General features: G+C 40.9%; 1 long non-coding RNA gene across 1 annotated transcript in view; it reads left to right on the plus strand.

The window, feature by feature from the left end:
• LOC121092613 overlaps window positions 1-13,296 on the plus strand; it is a 126,529-nt gene extending 113,233 nt beyond the window's left edge. Inside the window, exon 3 of the long non-coding RNA XR_005829350.1 lies at window positions 13,228-13,296. This is a non-coding gene — a long non-coding RNA (uncharacterized LOC121092613). The remainder of the gene's footprint in view (window positions 1-13,227) is intronic.
• Window positions 13,297-14,991: the final 1,695 nt, after the last annotated feature.

Below are 14,991 nucleotides of genomic sequence, written 5' to 3' on the forward strand. Positions count from 1 at the left end.
ATTGAATATAAATTATTGCCACTAGTTTTCAATACTCAGAAACATGAGATGCTTAACAAATGCTAGATGACAGCAAGAGGTCAGTATGTATCAGAATGTTTATGTTAAATAATCAGTATCTCCAAATGACACTTTTTTTAAACCAGAGTTTCAAAAACTTTTTGTCCAATTACTCTAAAAATCACCCATTGACAGTACAGAGGAAAAAATTATTACTTTGTTTATCTCTTTTCTGTCTTTGATTTGGACTGACATGCCTTCAGTTAATTCCATCAAGGTCAGCACGACTCCAGCTGAAGCTGGATCATAACACCCTTGCACAGAGGAAATGGGATGTCACCTTCACACCTTCATGTGAAAAAAAAATGCTTTTAGGTACAGGATTGATAGGTATTTTGTTTTAATTTGTCCTCTGTGCCTCGACCAGTGAGAACCAAGGCTTCTGCAGGAAATTGTGTATATGTCTGTTTCCCAAGGGAGAGATGCAGTACCTAAACATCACAAAGCCGGCAGCAGAGCAGCAGGTACACTAACATGACTCATCACCTGTTGCCATAGATTTTCCATCTGCTGCTGATAAAGATCTTTAAAATCTAATTCAGTTAAATATTGTAAAGAACTTTTCCAGCAAGCTGCAGTTAGTGACAAAAATGAGATTAGAAATATAAAGTTTTATGCTTATATTCTCATTGTTAATTCGCATTAAGTTCCCTGTGGGTTGAAAGATTCATGTTTATGAAACATGGAAAGCTAAGTGTAACACTTGCTATTTCACACATAAAATTAAGAGCATTTTTAAAATTACATTTTTTAATGCTAACTGGCAAGATAGTGTATGAAACAAAAAGCTGTCATGTAATCTGAATTGTCACTATATATCCAGCGTAGCAACCGATAATGAATATTTATCTAAACAAGTATTTTCAAGTCTTTCTTGCTACCGTTTGTGTTTGTTTCAGTCTTATTTGAATTGAAAAACAGATCGGTTTGCAATAACTGTAACTAATATCTCTAGGCACATAATTTGAGATGGATCTGTAATTCAGTGCAGCAATATTCAACTGCAGAAAAAATTATTAGCATTAACCAGGAGCTAAATTACAGCTTTGCTTTCACTTGTACCGCATTGTACTTGTGAATTCTAAAATGCTGAATGAAATTAAAGGTTCATTTTAATTTTTATGAAAAGCAAATAGATTCTTATTAAATTGAGTAGTGTCATTATATTTGTTTGGCATCTACTGTACATACTGAAGTTACAAGCATTCAGATGACAAAACATTAATAATGTGTTAGACCACTTATAAAATCACAAGATAATAATGATTATTAATAAAATTGTTATATGCAGGAACTGAAGGGGGAGTTTTGCTTTGTTTGGCACATAAGCGAGGAGGAAAAACTACCACTTTCTACTTTATGAAAACCTTTACGTTAGGCTCGGTTACTCCTACACATTCAACTCCGCAATTTACATCCATATTTACCCAAGTGTATCATCTCCCTGCTCCATTTCTGACGACAGGTCAATAAAGGATCCCCCGAGATCCCTTCTCCATGCATCGCAGCCGCTCCGGGAGCATGGCTCTACCTCTCAGCTTTCCATCAAAGCAACCTTTTTCAAAAGGACACAGGGGCTGCTGCCTGGCTGCCTGCAATGTGCCTCACTGAGGCGAGCTGAGGGGCTGGAGCATTGGGCTCAGGTGCTAATCCATGCCTGCAGGGAACCGCAGGACCCAAGCACCACCCTGTTGCATCCCGTTTAGTCCAGTATGCCCGAATCTTACCAATGCATCTAATTGCTACTGCTGCCCCAGACTGATCGGTATGTCTGTGTTTGCAGCACTGGTGGGGATGGCAGGGTTGGAGTTTCAGCCCAGCAAGAAACTGTGCTTTCAGTGCTTTTGTGCTTTCTGTTCCACCCAGAATTTACCGAGAATTAGTGGATATAACTAAAGGCACTGCTTTGGCTTAAGTATTTAACAGGCCTGTGCAACATAAATGCATGCTTGTATGCTGTTTGCTGACACAAATGTTCCAGGTTTTATTCCCTTTCTGGCACTTCTACTGAACTTTCTGCTTATAGCTTACCATTAAAGTGAAACATTTTCTTTCCACTAAATCCACTTTCACTAAATCCCTGATATACTTAGGGTTTATCTCCAACCAGTATCACATGATGCTGTCTAGCCTATACACCACTTAGGAAATGCCAAACTTCTTAGGATTAATCCTCTGACCCCAGAAAGTCAGGTTCCACGATGCGCCCGCCTGCCCTGCGCTGGGACTGCGACCTCGTCTTGTAAGCGGTGACAGTTGGTGGCTGTCAGGGAGCTGCAGCAGCTGGGGTCAGAGCTCCTTATGGGAAACCTGCTTTGCAAGATTCTTGGGGAAGTTTAGCTTCCTTGCATGCATCGAATTGAAGTGCTACCTACAAGAAAATATATTGAACATTTTAGAGATTTTTTTGTTTCATTTGCACAAATAACAACAAGCCGAGCCAATCCTGTTGCATTTGTGAAAGTTTTTACTTTCTTGACTATCTCATGGAAATTAGTGGGAATTTTGGTTGAAGAAAGTGCGATTTGGGCAACACTTTACAACTGATTCATGCCTTAGGTGCCGTTGCATGCTACAATCAATCAATATCCCAAGTTGAACCAGCTGCAAGCCCTGGTAATGAAAGCTGACAATAAGTGTGCTTCAGGTAGAACATGAGCTGAGACTACACCCTGTGAGCATGGCTGCTGCTTTCTTTGTAATCAAACTATGAAAACGTATAGAAATATTTGTGAGTTAGCTTCTGATTCGCTTCTTTTTTCTCTGTATAAACACAGAGCGGAAAAGCAAACCAATGGACTGGGGATGTTGAGGAGCATATTTATTTGTATGTTCCATCATTTTTCTGTATGTACATGTTTATGTATCGTATAGATGAGATAGATGGATGTAAGTCAGAGTAGTCGCACTGAGTTCAGCGTACCAGGAAGAGGCAGTATGCTGGAAGCAGCTTGTGAGATTTCCTGAGCATTGCTATGTTTTTAACGCTGAGATAAATTTTTCTTGACTATAGATACTGCAAGCAGAGCCATCATCAGAGATTTGTTTTCAAAATGTGCTATAAAGAGTTGCCTCCTCTGTTTGAAAGAGTTTGTGGATAGAGCAAAGCGTGGTGGCAGGTGGGCAAAAAAGGGATGGCAGAAGAAAGCAATCAAAAACTCTCAAAAAGAGGTCTCAGCCTTTGGTGCTGCACATTGCCTTCTCTGTGCTCACCTCCATTTTCCCAGTTTTCCATCCATACAAACCCCAAAGAGCTGATAATTTGGGTTTCACTAAACCCTACCTTTGTACCCACCCTTAGAGCAGGGGACGGAAGCTGGAAATTCTCAGAAGTTTTTCTCACGTTGTTTTGCCCACTGATGCATTTTGGGATCATCAGGTTGAAATGCCTGTAGCGTTGTGTTGGTTTTGTACCTTACATTTATGTATTTTATACATGTGCATATACATGATATTTTATAATTTTTACTATGGACTTTTAATAAGAAAATGATTGAGCTAATAAGCATCTACTGCTTTTTTATTTAGTTTAAGTGGAAATGCATCCATATGAAGGTACACTTGATTTGTGTGTGTACCTTGTTCCTTGTCAGAAGTTGCCAGAATAAATGTGAGGACAAGTGATAATGAAGCAGTGAAAGAAAATGGTAGAAACTTCAGGTCCTGAGGTATTCGTTGGGATGGATGATGGCAGTTATTCCAAGTGAGCTAACAAGTCTGATACAACCTGAGAATGAGGCGTCTTTATCTGTGAATCCCAAACATCTGTAATAACCTCAGAATTAGATTTCCCCAGCTCTGCTATAGATCCCATTAATGTTTTTCTATCTTTGTTATGACTCCTTGTCTTCTTTGGTCAGTGTGAATCACATGCAAGTGCCATATGTCTACGTAAGTCAAATGCCTCCCACCAGCAGTTCTTCCGTGTTCTGTGGTTGATTTATATTCATAAAAAACATCCAAGAAATTATTCAGAATTTGTAATTACCTGGTAATGTCAGAAACTGATTAGTTTATTGTTCCAGTGTTTACTCTGTATCTTTATGGCTAACATTTCTGGGCATTTTCTTACAGCATCAGTGTCTTTGCTGGGTGAAGTTTATTAATGTAAATTGGTTCTGACATAAACAAGACTACACCTAATTATTTCATGTAGATATACATGCTATGTAGCAGCAAACTCGTGAAATCTGCACAAGTTCTTGAACTCTTTTACATATATATATATATGCCAAATGTCTGTTTTAGCTATATAGCAAATACCTATTGTGCTAAATAACACTGATGCCTTTTCATTTGTGGAATTGCTGGGATATAAACAATCCTAACTTGCACATAGGCATCAATAACTTCAATCAAACAGAACTGTCACATGTACCACTATGCTGAGCTTCACTTTGTATGTTCATTCTGTATTTCATTATATAGAGGACTTTTATGCACCCCAAACCTGCCCAGGAGACATGGTCAGGATGCTATGGTGCAGTCTGCCCGTCTGTATCTGTTCCTGGCCAAAAAAGCAGGTTTTTCCCATTTCCCACTGAAGTCCTTGGCTGCTGCAACAGCCTTGTTGATTTTTTTTTTTTTTTTTTTTTGGTAGCTTAGAAGCTCAGAGTTCTTGGTGCTTTTTCTTCCTCTGGGACAAGCGTGGGTGAGTGCTGCAGCTCATATATATCCTGCACCATCATCTGCATCTGCCGCTGTTCCTGCTCCTTGCCTGCTGGTCAGGATCAGGCCCTCAGCAGCCTGCTTGAACTTCACTACAGTGAGCTACTCTCAGGATAGATGGGTATCCATAGTCACTCGGCATTTATACAGACTGATTACCAAAAGGATCTCCTGATTTGACCCCAAATACAAATCAAGGGCATCCACCTGTTGATGCTGTAGCAGACGCTTCCATGTGATCACAGGGTTTGTTCCTGCAGCAGCAGCACATGCCTCTGATGTATTGCTCAGTGAAGCTGTGACTGGTGTTAAAAGCTCTGTGACTTAGAGGACATCAAATAAACGCAAACTTCTCTGGTAGGATAGCATCCTTTTCTATTTCAAGATAATTTTGTAAATTCCAGATAATGCTTTGTATTTGCTTTTACTGATTTATACTTCTTTCAGGGAAAGAAAATCAGCTACAAATAGCATGGATTTGCATGTTGGACAGAATGTCCCGTTTCCTTTACTTATACAGCCCAACAGAATCATTTGCTCAATGGCAAAACGTCATAGCCTGTTATTTGCATAGAGGCTTTTAGGCCAAGGAATGCTAAACTTTTGGAGTGAAGGGTGTTTGTACAAAAGAATCTTTCAAGTTCTAGACATGTTCACTGCACTTACTCCTGCTCACCTTCTTTCTGGTTTGAGATACCTCTTACTCTTGTATTTGATCTATCTTCTTGGTGTCTGACTTTACTCCGCACTATCTTCCTTTATATCCTATATTATTTTGAAAAATATTCCAGTCTGTCACATAAGCACAGATTTTTCTAATGGGCCCCAGTTTGAAATCATCTGTGCAAGTACCTATTTTCTGTAAAATATAATTTTTATCTCTCTGTTTGATCATAGGAATTTATCCTAACACTCACCTACTTTATCTTGGGCTCTGTTTCATTGCCCTGAAAGAGGACAGCCATCATAGCTTTATAAATTGAAATTTGTCCTTCATCCCAGGTGTTGCTTAAACCGTTAACTGCTTTGAAAGTTCAGGGCTGGAGTATTAACCCGACATGAGATGCGGTACAGTGGTTTTACCGCTGCCAGGGATTTCCTAGGGCCATGGGAAACACGGGCATTGCTGGAGCTTCTCCGTTGGTTTTTGCGTTGACCCCGGTGGCTCCGCGGGAACCCGGCTTCGGTGCGGAGCCGCGACACGGCGACACCAGGCACCCTTAAACCGGAGCCGCGTGCCCCGGCTGGAGGACAGCGGGTACTCAGCCCCACACCCCCCCCCGGGGGGCTCCTCCCGCCCGGCCCCCGCCCCGGGAGGGCTCCTCACGGCCGCTCCCCCGCGGGGCTCCGCGGGCCCCGGGGCACGGCCCGCCCGGCCGGGGGCTGCCCGCGGGCCCGGGGGCGGCTCCGCTCCGGCGCCGGGAGCCCCCCCCGCCGCCGCCCGCCCCGGCCCGGGTGCCGCGGGGCCGCTCCGCTGCCGGGGCCTCGCTCCTCTCTCCCGTCCCGCCGGGGCGGTGCCGGCTTCTCCCGCTGTCCCCTGCCGTGCCGGGGGCTTCGGCCGCGGCCAGCGGCGGGCCCGGCTGGGAGCCGGCGGGCCCGGGCTCCGGCCCGCCCGGGGGCAGCGCCCGCAGCCCCGCAGCACCCGCCCGGGGCGGGGGGACACGGTATTGTATTACTATGAATTCAGCAGCAGCCTGTGAGATTACAGCACTCACTTGTACCAAAAAAAGGTGGAATTCAGCAGGTTTGGGCCAGCTGAGAGCTGCTCTGCTGCTTTCCTGCCTGAATCCCTCATCAGGCTTCCCTTTGGAAAGCTGAAACATTTATTTTTGTCTTTTTACTTTCACTCCTTAGTGTCATGGGAGAGCAGCTGGGAAGCTCTGGGATTCTTTCCTTCATTCTCAGTACCTTCGTTGATTTACTGCAAATCTACTTCAATGTGTTTGACCACAATTAAGCCAACTTTTTAGCTGTTCCTCTTCCAGAATTTAAGTCCAGCATCATGGCTATCCTGCTGCCTGAGTTAGTCACTATGGGCCCTGACGTGGGGTTGTACAACTCATGTAAAACCACTGTAACCCTTAAAGGGGGAGCAATCGAAACCAGCCAAGCATCTGGAAATCTGAATGGTGGTGGTGGTTCTTGCCAAATCTCTTCTTGACCTTCCACCTATGGTCCACTAAACCAGGAAGAGCCCTCTCAGAATACTGGTCCATACATCTCTCCTGCACATGCATGCCTGAGCCATGAGATCTGCTTATAGAAAATTTCTTACAGAAAAACAGAAGGTTTTATAAGATGGTGGAAGACAGTGTAGAACTACAGCATTGTCTGTGGCCCCATGTGGGAAGAACACAAACATCAGGTGTCACTGAGTAGCTGAGTACCCACATCGTTATCCCAGAGCTTTTCCTTCTCTGGGGACATACTGGCAAAAATTCAAATGCAGTGGGGCTGGGTATGCCAGCTGCATATCTGGGTAGCATTCCTCTGTGACCATCCCTGGATTCAGAGCACAGGGTGCAGAATCTGTCCATTAGCTAATGTGCTTGTGCTATTTCAGGCTTTATTAAACTCCGCTGTCATCTGCAGATAGGGCCATTTAATAGGGTGCAAAGTGGACGCCAAGCAGCAGCAGGAGGAAAACCCAGCTGATTTTTTTTATGAAAACAACTGGCTGCAGATGAGTTGGTAAATCAGTTTTAATCACTGCAGCTGAGATATAATATGAACTGTTCACTGAGGCTTAAGTGATTTTGAACAATTAAGAAATTTGCTCAACATATTTATTAAAATAATCATTGCTGGTTTTACCATAATGGTGTAAAATGTATGAGGGCTCTTGCCAGCCTTCTGCTCCATTGCAGAGGCTCTAAATGTACACTTTCATGCCAGTTGTTAATAAAACTGACAATTAAAATAACATGTTGAAATCAGGTAGGAAAAGAATAAGCCAGTGATAATGGCAGTTTTAAAAGATCTTTCCTTAAGCCACACAGTTTACCTTTTATTGCTGTTTAGCACTGAAGATGAGCAGTCTAGCTAGATGTGGTATTGAAGAGAGTGACAGTATCTAATCCAAAGACATTTTATCTGGTTTTATACCTGATTTATTTTTAGTGTGCAGCTATGTAATGTTGTATAACAGACAGCTCGCTGAAATTGTCAATTATAATGCTTTCAGACATGCAAAAAACATAGCCCAGACAAGAATACATATATATAAATTTATGTATATGTGGATATATACATATATGTCTTCCTGGGATGCTGGAAAAAAGCTTCTTTTCTATCAAAGGTTTATGCAGCAGGATGATAACAAAATTAAATATTTTACAGAAGTTATACTATTCTCTGAAGGCACTCTCCCGAGATCTAAAGCTTTACCCCAGGGCACTCTTCCAAGATCCTTCAAAGATGACTTGTGTCTCCACATTTAGTGTAACAGCTTAGATTTCCCCCTTGTTGCTTTGCTAATATCATTTCCGAATTGCAACAGTCTGCTGTTTGGCTGCAGACAGCTTTGTTGTTGTTTGATTTCTAATAACCTTTCCCTGTGAAAATACAACTTTCCGCATTGTAACACATGATTGCGGCCTCTCTGTGTAGTTCCCTGTCTCCAAGGGCTGGATGGCTCCAGGAGGAGGGACTTGTCTGTGCATTTATCAGGTTGTTCATTTGGTGTTTTTCTCTACTTCCCAACGACAAACATCCTCCTCTGTGAAGTACATGAGCCTGATTGCATGCTGATGCTTTCCTGTCTGGCTTCAAGTACAAATAGTAGCAGAGTCAAGGGGTAGCGTTACAGAGGGCTGTGTTAGGGCTGCCTGCTCAGTGTCCATCCCAGCTGAAGCAGGAGTGGAATTAGATGTGCCGGGGGGAGAATGGGATGCCTGGGGTTCCACAGTGTGATTATGACTTTCACCTCCCAGACCTGCTTCAGAGCTGGTCTGCAGGAAGGTGAGTGCTGGCCCAGTCTTTGCCCCAATTTCCTTGTTTTCTGCAAGACTCAGGCATCTCAGCTGTGCACCCGGGTCCTGCGCTGGGAGCTGGCTCAGGACAGGGAAGCAGGGGCAGGCAGGGCAGCTGCCGTGTGCATGCATGCCCCGTTGAGGCATGTGGGTTTCGGAGAGCAGGGGTGTCACTGCTGTGGGATGGCCCAGTCCCACCACAGTGCTGCCCACCTCCCAGTGCCCGCTGCCCAGTGAAAGTCCTGAAGCACACACTTAACTTGGAGCACATGAGTAGCCCTATTGAATTAAGTATGTAATCAAGTGATTTGCTGGATCAACGACTGTATCTTTAATCCTTTTCACATATTGCTAAGCTCATTAAACTCTCTTTGATACCAAACTGTGCAAGTTCCTTAGGAGGGGCAGAGACTACGTGCTATTTCTTTAGCTTAAATTTATCACCTCCAGCTTCCAGCAAGGGACTCCTGTGTTACAAGCCTAAGGTTGCCCTAAGGGTTTGCTCCGAACAATGGATGGGAAAATGTTCTGTGTGCTGTATAATTTTTGATACCCTGCCCAGCACAACAACATGGATATGCCAGAACAAATACCCATGTAACCAACCAAAATACCGAGCAGTGGATCCTGGGCCTCAGTGCAAGCACTTCATTTCCTTTCTTTTCCCTCTTTTTCCCTGACAACCATCCAGCTAACAAAGAAAAGAAATAAAAGAAATAGCAAAACAATTAAGCATTGCAAAGCTAGGTATTTAGTTCTGTCAAAACCCATACTTACATACATTTGTAGGCTTGTGCTTCAGCTCAAAACAGAGACAATTTTGGTAAAGCAACCTTCTAATGTTCTCTAAATTAGATGAGCTGGTATGTGACATTTGCATACCAACTCCTCCTGGATGCCAGAATCTACGCAGCTGTTAGAAAAATTTTCTACTGCATTTAAACATACTACAGGAGGATTTCTCCTTAAAACAGTGCAGTTATATGCCATCATAAGAGGATAGATGGAGAAGTGAAATTCTCCTGGCTCAAAGCTAACTAATTGAGAAGAAAGGGGACAGGCTTCACCCACTATTCTGAAAATGATTTTAAATATCTTTTTTTTGGGGTATTAATCTGACTCCTCAGAAATCCTGCAAGTCGGGAGGAATTGCGGGAGGTTGGAGTGGGACTTGAAGCAGAGCCAGAGCAGTTCAGGCTGCCGAGGTCTAGTCAAATAACAGCATAGAAGGCAATTCCACAGCCGGCAGAATCGCTATATAATAAATATCACCAGATTTATAAGAATATGCTAATTTGGACCCTCCAACTTCAGAATAAAAATGCTTAATTTCAGAAAATATTGACTTGGCCTTACACAGCCTTACCCCCTCCTGCTTTGCAGGTGCTCAGTGTTTAGCCTTCTAGTGGGAACAGGCAGAACCGTAAGCCGTGTCTGAAACCCTGGGACCACTGTGCTTTCACAGCCTTTCTCTCCTATTTGATTGATCTGTCTTATTAGTATCTAGTGTAAGTACCAGTCATGTCTACCTAAATGATCTTATTCTTGCTCAGTTATTGGATCATGTCTCTGTTTTCATCAGGAAAAGGTATTTTTCTTCATATGTGTGTGTCACTTGGATCCTCCTTCCAATAATGTGAACTCCTGAAGTCATATGCTCGCATCAGAAAATGACACTCTGTGTAATTTTTCAGACTTGACAGTTAGCCCTGCTACTCAAAGTCTCCGTGGCGAAAGCATTCCTATGACAGAGCTCCAAGGAAGCTACTAAGTATTTGTATTACTCCCCTCAATGTGAGCTATTGGGCACTGAAATATGTCGGTGCTTTACTGAATTGTGTATATAGTCTTTGCGAACATAGACTCATAGAATCATTTAGGTTGGAAAAGACCTTTAAGATCATCGAGTCCAACCATAAACAAGTGTGACTACTGTGAGGTTTTTCGCACATTTTATGCTTTCACTGCACGTGCCAAGGTATTTTAAATTACAAAGTTGCTCTGAATCTCAAATGACTGTTTGCTTCACATTGACAAAATTACAATACTGGGTTCTGATCCAGGGTTCACAGGCTTTGGCTTATTGGGATAGCTGATAACAGAAAATAGCAGAAACCTGAGCTTGGGAACAGAGACCTTGTCTGGAGCAGATGGCTTGCTTTGGGCATGGCTGGCACATGAATATGCCACAGCAGCAGAGAAGAAAGGAGGTACTTCTAATCACGATGGTTCTGTCACATCATGGTTGATCTTTTTACATCACTTTTGCACACTGACAGATTACGTACTCCTGAGTTGCAGGTCTTCAAAGAGAAATAGAATAATATTTCTGATTTGCTACAGGAAAAACTTAACATGAAGGCAGCAGTCATACAGTATAAGCACACTGCTTTCTTTTTCCCTATTGCCTTTTTTTCTAGACAGTATTTTTGAGAAAATAGCTTCAGAATGAGTTTTTTATATTATCATGGTAGAATTATGCAGAAGAAAAGTGCTGATCCTATCCTTGCCTGTAGGGCAAAGTGCACTGATGAATAAATCAGGAACATTGTTTAATATTACATTAAAAAGATGTAAAGGTATTAATACTAATTTATACCAGGTTCATTGCAGTAAAAAATATTATGTAAAAAAAGGCAGCTTGTTTTAAAGAACTTGGTACTGCAACTGATCATCATCATACATTTGCACAGTATATTTTTTTCTGGACTGTAATATGTGTGTATTACAGAATGACTTTACTTGTATTGGCTTGGAAGAATCTTGCTGCTTAATTGACATGGTGTACTCCAAGTAAAATTCAACTCAGTTGAGTAACAGGCAGAGTAAGAGCCAATGCTGATGCCAGCATCTAATCTAAACAGCACTGGTATAAAAGCTATATTAATGCCACTGAAGTTCATGGTGTTTCTCGGGATTTACATTATCTGATGTTTTCTGAAAGTAACATCTACAAGATATGTCTATCTACAGCACTTAGATTAAAATTTAAGCTTGGGGCAGCCATAGAGTTTAATAGAAAGTTTCACAATACCCAAAGGTTTTGAAGCAACACAGTTTGAACAGGATACAGCTGAGATGCATTCACACAGGCTCCTGGGGGGCAGTGCCTTACTCTTCCTTCCCGTCTGTGCCAGGGGCCATTTCTTTGTGCCACGAGAGCCTTTGAGAAACCACTCTCTCTATCAGAACAAGAAAATAATTACTGTGGGCAGAAACACAGAATCACTTAGAACAATTCCAGTTCTGAAAAATAAAAAATATATACATTTATATATAAATTATGGTCATTAAAATCAGCTAACATTTATCTTCACCTTGAGAGGGCATGATGATGTACTGTGGTAGCTATCTCATATTCCTGGTCATGAAGATAAATGGCTCAGAAGAACTAACTACTTTGCAACAAAAATCCATATTGGTACACAAAATAAATAATAGTAGTAAAGAAAGAACTCCTAATACAAACAAGAACCCCACAAAGTGGTTTTGTGATGAGTTCAAAGCTAAAACAGTGGAGCTATAAAAATAGAGCTTTTGTCTCCAGAAAGTGAAGATGGATTCTTTTCCATATAGTACTCCAATACTTGTTATTTCCTGAAGTATGAGCTTTGAAACATATTTTTGCTTTGGTGAGATATTTCAAGAGAGTTATATCATTACTGATAGGCTTTCAGAATAATAGTAATGTGGCTGTGTTGGTACTGCTGTCATACAAATATATCGTATTCTATCACATTATGCTGTGAGTTCATTCTGAAGTATTTTATATAAATAACACTGAAGTTGCCTTCCTCCTGGAAATGAAGTGGTATATTTCTATTACTGACGTATCTCGCTACTGAGAATAAACATCATCTCTTCGCACTGAATTTAAAGAATAGGCTTCAATAAGAAAAAAATCTGAATTGTTCATCTCGTCATGATTATTTGTCAGAAATTCTGTCTAGACACAAATATAGTAGCTTTCATATAGCTGATATTGCAAGTTATAGCATCTGCAAAAGTTGAACTGGAAAATTATGTAGGAGCTGAGTTATAGTTTCATTTTCAAATAGAGTACATGCTATAATATTTTTCAGACCATCCGTGAAATAAATATTTGAGTCAAATATTCAGTTCACTTTGATTTATACCTAAAATAAACAAAATGTGCACCAAAACAGTGACTGCACTGTTGAGAAGTTATTTTTCAGTCTGGATCCAGGGAAGATAATTCTGGGCTTAGAATATAGATATGTATTTATATGTACTGTAATTTATTTGTGCTGCTTGCATATGCTCACCGCCTTTTGTCTTCCCCTCAAATCATCTCTGAAAAGCATATTGGGCTACTGCCCTGTTCATTTAGTGTGAATCCAAATTTGGCTTTAATCTAGATTTCTACGTCATTGTGATTTCTATGTACATGGGATAACCTTGGGTGCACAATGAAAGTGGACTCCACACACTGACTCTGTCTTTTACTCAAAATTTTACAAATGCTTTGGACATCGAAAAACTAACCTTTTGATCATTTTTCTTCTAGGAATATATGGACTCAAACAAATATATAGAGCACTTAGTGACTCAGCTGGAAGAACAACGCTGGAATTTATGGAGGCAAGTACTATGCATACACGTATTTATTTATGTTGCTATTTTGGAAAAAATACTCCGTAGTTTTCATTCTCAAGTTCAAATAAATGATTGGGTATTCAGTTTCTCCCCTTCTTAATTCTTTGAGGACGAGCAAATCTTACCTAAGTGAAGTAAATAGGCCATCACACACAAGTTGAATCTTGGCTTTGCTAATCAGGGCAGTTATGCACAGGTTTTCTCATGTTCAGTTTTCTAAGCAGTGAATGCTAAGTCTACTTCAGATTCTTTTAATTGGACTGAATTTAAGAAATGGCCGTATATTCTTGAATATAAGTGTTTTCACTGAACACAAACTATAGCCAAAAAAACAGCACAGCAGCATGAAATATCGAGAGTTTTGAAACTAAAATAAACATAGTTTTAAAATTTTGCAGTACTCTTGATATTCTATATTTTCTATTTCTTCTCTGTTCATGCTGCTCAGTGCAGGCTGCCCAGACTTAACTCTGGTTTAAGTAAAGCCGTGATGTCCACATGCGCAGTTAGTGGGCGTTTCTACTCTGCCATACAGCAAATGTGCTAACTGTACAAGCACTTCGGAAGATATCCTCAAACTCTGCATCCCCCGGTAGGATGGCTGTAAGGACCCTGCAAATCTCCATGCATTTCTCTGGTGTAGTAAATGTCATCTGCTCACAGGTAGAGGTTGTCAGCTCTCATAAAAAGGTGCTCGCTTCATTCCAGACATAGTTTCCTCTTTACAACAGCAATTTTACTACACATTGTACTTCAGTGGTTTTGCTGCTGTGTTACTGTTGATGCCTTCATTAGGTAGGACAAGAGGCTGTGCATTGTTTGCATCTTTCCAAAGTTTATCAAGCATCCTTCATAACTGTTTCATGACGGCAAAAATGTCTTAATCTATAGATTCTTTATTGTATTTCAGCAGTACTGCTCTCTAGATCTTGTCTCAGGGCTGTTCTGATATGAAATGGAGAAGATAGCCAAGAAATTACCTAATCTTCAAAAGCCTCAGAAGTGTCACACCCTTAATGAGTTAATTATCTCTTGATAATTTTTAAGCTAATACTTCCAGATTTTCTGTTGGTATAGAAATGTTACTATCACAGCTGGTCTAAAAAGATCAGCCTGACAGCACTTTGCAGTATTTGCTTGTACTTCATATTTTCGAAGTATTCAGTATCTATTTATTAACTACTCACATCTCATATTTTTATAGTTACCAGCTAAATTCCTATCTGAGATAACATTTAATACAGAGGAAATGGAATAATACCAGTGATGAAACTCATTCAACATTCACAGCCATATATTTTTTTTTCAATGCAATATTTAACTTTTTTTTTGCTGAAGGCATATGAGCAGTGACAATCTTTATTAATACCTAGTCAAATATAAAGTAATCTTCAGGGAATAATTTAATCTTCAGAGATTGAAACCTATTTCACCTTAGGAAGAAATAACGATCTGTCTGATTTTTCAGTTGAATGCCTCTCATGTACAAAAAAAAAGTAGCTTTGCACATGACAGTACTAGTTAGTATGCAGCTCACAAACTTCTTGACCTATAGGATATAAAGTAGTATTACAGCATTTACAGCATACAGCATCTATGATATGGACTTAGTCTTATTTATAGGCAAAACTCAGAAAGTTTGTGTTTAATTCCTGCTTCCTTTTAAGAGTAGTCA

Source organism: Falco naumanni, chromosome 8 (genome assembly GCF_017639655.2).
Source record: "Falco naumanni isolate bFalNau1 chromosome 8, bFalNau1.pat, whole genome shotgun sequence".
NCBI classification, from domain to species: domain Eukaryota; kingdom Metazoa; phylum Chordata; class Aves; order Falconiformes; family Falconidae; genus Falco; species Falco naumanni.